Here is a 6,000-nt window from a genome sequence, read left to right on the forward strand (position 1 = left end):
TTGTTCTCTAGTAAGAATATTGTTGTTAAGGTTTGTGATTCCCTATGCATGCACGAAAGTCAAAAATCATGCAATGAAAATTATATCCTACTTGTGGTGCATTATTCGGTGTTAATTATGCTTAATGCTTGCTTATGAGATTATTCATTTCTTGGTTGGTCGCTTCTCAATCTTTTTGCTAGCCTTCACTTTGCACCAAGTATGATCTCTACTTGTGCATCCAAAATCCTTTAAACCAGTTTTGCCACATGAGTCCACTATATCTACCTATATGCGGTATTCTTTTGCCGTTCTAAGCAAATTTGCATGTGCCATCTCTAATTTTCAAAATAAACTTCTCTTTTGCGTGTTTGTTTCGCTCGCGAAACGGTAACGGGTGGCTAATATTTTCCATGCTGGATGTGTTATTCTCATGATGAGTGTTTATTCACTTGTCATTGCACGAGAGTAAGGCAAAGGTCATTGGGATGCCTAGTCCCGAAATGAAAAGATGAATTTACTTTATGTTGTCAAATAATAAATTCCTTGCAAAGTGTTGGTATGGAGGGCACCCGTGGATATGGCTAGCCATGGAAGGTGAAAGAATGGTGGAAAAAGGAATAAACTTTATTTTCTGTTTGGGAACCGCCTATGGCATATCTAGCATGGAAAGTGTTCGTAGCTCTACGTCGTTTTCATTGGTGGGATGGATACACCTCCAAAAATGTTTTTATCTCTATATTTTTCGCTTTGAGCTCCGGCACCTCTAAAAATCCCTACTTCCCTTCGCGAAGGGCCTTTCTTTTACTTTATGCAATTTCTATTTTGAATTTGAGTCTCCATCTTCTCTTATAAAAGCACCAACTAGGAGGCAATATGATCGTGCTCAAGTATTGGGTGTAGTTAATATTCGAGTATGTTTCATGAATGGATCAATATTTGAGCATGATGGGCTAGGGATAACTTATTTTAGCTTTGATATTTTGAAAGACATGGTTGCTTGTTGATATGCTTGAGTATCTAAATTATTATGTCAAAACTAGACTATTGCTTTGAATCACATAAAAGTCCAAATGTCCATGCTATAAATAAAAGAATATGATATGACTTGATGAACAACACTCCACATCAAAAATTCTGTTTTTATCACTTACCTACTCGACGACGAGTAGGAGTTAAGCTTGGGGATGCTGATACGTCTCCAACGTATCTATAATTTTTGATTGTTCCATGCTTTTTTATTATCAATCTTGGATGTTTTATAATCATTTTATATCATTTTTTGGTACTATTGACATAGCGCCAAGTGCCAGTTTCTGTTTTTTCTATGTTTTTTACATCGCGGGAAATCAATATCAAACGGAGTCCAAATGGCACGAAACTCCACGATGATTTTTTATGGGCCAGAAGGAAGGCAATGGGCCCCGGTTGCAATTGGGGGGGTGCCCCGAGGGGGGCACAACCCACCAGGGCGCGACAGGAGGCCCAGGCGCGCCCTGGTGGGTTGTGCCCACCTTGGGTGCCTCCTCGGACCGCCTCTTTGCTCTATAAATATCCCAATATTCTAGAAACCCTAGGGGAGTCGACGAAATATTCATCCAGCCGCCGCAGAGTCCAGAACCACCAGATCCAATCTAGACACCATCATAGAGGGGTTCACCACTTCCATTGGTGCCTCTCCGATGATGCGTGAGTAGTTCTTTGTAGACCTTCGGGTCCGTAGTTAGTAGCTAGATGGCTTCCTCTCTCTCGCTGGATTCTCAATACAATGGTCTCTTGGAGATCCATATGATGTCACTACTGTAGGATGCTGCTAATGCGACACTACGATCAGATTCCCTTTGAGAAACTGTGTGCGATGCAATAATCGCAAACGGTGCTATATGAAAACCGTCAGAAATGTATAAAACGTTTGCGATGATGGATGCATCAAACACGGTTCAGGTTTTAGTTGCGTGTGCGATGAGGGCATACGGTTCAGTTCAATTAACTGTTTACGATGAGGAGGAACAAAAGAAACCGGCAGCCAGATGAAGGCGTGTGCGATACACAGCATACGGTTCACTCGGATGAACTGTTTGTGATTAGGCAACACAAAAGAAACGGGCAGCCAGATGAAGGTGTGTGCGATATACAGCATACGGTTCACTTGGACGAACTGTTTGTGATTAGGCAACACAAAAGAAACGGTCAGCCAGATCAAGGTGTCTGCGATATACGCATGCGGTTCACTCGGCCCTTGTCGTCAGTGTGTGACCTCCGTGGCAACCGTTTGCTCCCCAGGCGCCTCTTCGTGTAACCGTGGCAACCGTCCACCGCCTCTTCGCCTTTCCCTCTCGAATTTGAACTGCTGTCGCACGCTCTTCCTCCCTCCATTTGCCTTCACCCTTCCTTCTGCCATTGTTCGATCATCTTCTCCATGGAGGGAACAGGCCGGAAACGACCCCGTTATTCTTGCCCCGATCTGAATGATGACGTGGTGGAGGAACTCATTGATCGGGGCGACATCATCACCTCGGCCAGCATGGCAGGTTCGTTCAAGACCATTCTCGACTCAACTAATAACATCATTACAAGGAACCCAAGGGTCCAAGAGTGGTTTGATCTCCCCTATCTTCTTCGCCGTGACCCTGCTGACTGGCACGGGGACGAGGGAAGCCTTGCCTTGTGCAAGTTGATGCCGCTTGATAATGATACGTATGATGTTAAGATGCCATCGCTTGAGGGCAAGGCTTGGGCAGGCGCAAATGGAGATTGGGTTTATACTGGGTACAACTGCGAGTGGGAACTTGTGAATGTGTACACTCGTCACCAGGTTCCACTTCCAAAAATGTCAGATTGCTGCCCAGAGGTTGAGTACACCGGTATTCTACGTGAGTTCAAATAAGATCATGGTGACTGTCGTCTACGGAAGATAGCAATTTGTCGAGTTCCCAACCACTCTTGGGATTACACGAACTATGAAGTTGTTGCTATCTTCGACAAGCTTGTTGCCGTCCTTACTTCCACGCCTAGATGGATATTGCTCAAAAATCAATTTCTGTACACGGATGAGTGATGTGATGCAATTCAATACAAGGGTCTTGTGTTTGCTGCCACCACTCGTGGCATTGTTTTGGCATGGAAACCTGATTCTTTCGGTACGTTTGTCTTCCACCGTGATTATAATTGTTTCATCCACATGCATGCGGGTTAGCTAGTTTCCCTTTACTAATTAATTAACCTCTTGTGTTTCCAAGGTCCCGTGAACATTCCACCACCTATAATTGAAAAAATTTATAACCAAGGGGGAGATGACGATGCTGATGATCAGGAGCATGAGGACGAGCTGGACCCATATACTCAGTGGCGCCTGGCAACTTATTCTGATGGATCACCTCTTCTTGTCTGTAGACAGGGCACTGCTAATGTTACTAAGGAAGCAGGTGTTGTCTCGCATGGTCGCACTCTCCGGACCTATTCCAACATCCGTTGCAGGGTATTCGGGATGGATACTAGTGTACTAGCGCCAACACCTTCCACCTGGTTCAGTATTGAAAGTCTTGGAGGAAACTCGCTCTTCCTTGAAACAAAACTATCCAATGATGGTGGAAGGTGATCCAGCTGCTGTTGACACAACGTTACTACCATTTATGAGAAGCAACTGTATCTATACCTCGGACATTGCTATGCTTCCCTATGGTCCCAATATGGGTCCTGACATAGGCGCTTCAGCCTGGATGATCAGTCCTGCGTTGGTCTCGAGATTGACAGTAGTTGGCCCTTCCCAGAGAATCACTTCTGGTTCAAAGCAAGCGTTTCCAACGCCGATGAGTGGTTGAGCTGAAGTTCATTTCATCGCTTTGTTATTTGTTGTGTGAGAAAAACTTTACTAGAATGTTTTGTTGAAAATGATCTATAATCCAACGTGTATCCTCGTTGTCGTTGTGGGCTGATGACTTGTTGTATGTAATCAATGGTACGTTTGCATATGCGTCCATCAACTCATGCCTGCTAGTGGTGTCCATATGAACAGTGCTAGTGGTTTTAGTTGAAAAAATTAGATAGTGCTAGTGATTTTTAGCTGCATATTTTGACAAATCGCAGTGTTACAAGGTTGACAAATGGCAATGTTACTAGATAAACAAATGTCAATCATTCTAGTTTGACAAATGGCAACATACCCAAAATGACAGATATGCAAATCTTACCCAATTATTTGTACGTGGTTGCACACGGGTCATGCAAAAGAACCGTTTGCGTTGAAGGGATGCAGAAATCCTGCTTGGCACATTTTCCCTTGGCTTCCTGGGGAAGCTATCGGTTTGCATCCGGGTGTTCTAACTAAAGCGTTTGCAATGAGTGTTTATATTTAAAAACCATTGACGTTTTTTCAAAAGAAAATCGTTTGATAAGTCTGTACATTAATTGAGAAAAACGCAAGTTCGTTCAAAGCATATCTTTCATTCAGTCACACTGGAAATTTATATTCATATGATCGAGAATTCGAGATACAATATTAAACCCCAAAAAACTATTTCCGGCAGCGGCGGAGGCAGCGTGGCGCGCCGTCGTTGTCGTTGTCGTCCTCCGGGACGCCGTTGTTGAAGTCTTCAAGGCAGCACAAAATGTTCTTCACATGTAAATCAAACATCATGTCGTCGCGTGATCGACGGGCGGGGCGCGGGAGGACGGCAACTGGCGCCGCTGAGAGGTAGCGGTCGACGGCAGTGTCCCATGCCGCTGAGGGGGCGCACGCACGGGCACGGGCGCGGCGGGTGCAGCCAAACGCACGGGGGCCGGCTCCACGGTGGGTGGAGGGGCGCGCACAGGCACAGGCGCTGGCGCTGGCATGAACACGAGCTCGCACGGGTCCGCGGAGACCTCGCTGACGCCCACGGCTTCCAGCTCTGCGATAGTGCTCGGCGACCAACCCGTCAATGCTACGGGGATGGTCGCTGGCACGGGTGCAGGGACGGGAGCGGGGGCGAGAGCGGGGGCAGCAACCGCCACGTCTAGCTCGTTCTGGGCCATGTCCATGAGGCCCCATTCCTCCTTATTTTCTATCTCCTCCGGCTCGGAGTCGACTTCACCAAACTTGAAGACTAGTGGCAGATGATCGTTCTGCGGCATGGCGTTGGTGGAGGTCTGCGGCTGCGGGAGGAAGGGGAATGGGAGGCGAATAGTAAGGCCACCCGTATTAAACAGCGGCTCGGGCGCCATTAATGGAGAGGAAGGCGGGCGGCCATGGAAGTCAAAGGGCTCGCTTCGCAGTGAGCCTGCACAGCGTACAGCTCGCACGCTTCCCGTGAGCCTGCGCATTGGATGATAGCTTGAACGCCTCTCGGTCAGCCTGCACACCGGACTGCGCTCGCACACCTCCCGTTCAATCAAGGTCAAGCAACTGTCCACACGGCACCTCCTACAACCATTAAAATTAAGACATGTGGCATCACGTGAATGGTTAAAAGAACGCACACGGTTTGAATTCTACAAACGTTTGAGATATTAAAGTGGCAGCTATTTTTTCAAAATGCCTTCGTTGGCTGTCATTATTCAAGTGCGCCTTCTCTCAAAATGGACACGAAAAATGCCACAACATGTCGGGTGCCATTCCATGATAGCATGCCAAGTTTCATGAATTTCAGACAAGTTTTCGATTTACTAGAATTTAAAAACCAGGCATCTCAACGTTTTGCCGGCAATAAAGAGTGCCCTGGTGTTTGAATTTCATTTCAATCTCTTGCATGGGACCTAGAAATTCACCCTAGGACACACATGTGATTTTCAACCAACTTTGGTGCATTGGAGCATGTGCATGTAGTTCAATTTTGAATTATGCACATAAAATGCCTAGAAAACAAAGTTAATGCATAAAAATATCCAAACGAACCCCGAAAAATCCCAAAAATTGACACAACACTCCTGTTGTTCTATGTTGACACGAGAATTTTTTTGAAAGCAATAAGAGGCAATGGATGTCGTTTCGTCTCCAAAGGTGGGACGTACGTTCCCTACCGAAACCATCAGGCTTGTTGTGAG

The sequence above is a fragment of the Aegilops tauschii genome, chromosome 1 (assembly GCF_002575655.3).
Source record: "Aegilops tauschii subsp. strangulata cultivar AL8/78 chromosome 1, Aet v6.0, whole genome shotgun sequence".
Taxonomy (NCBI): Eukaryota; Viridiplantae; Streptophyta; class Magnoliopsida; order Poales; family Poaceae; genus Aegilops; species Aegilops tauschii.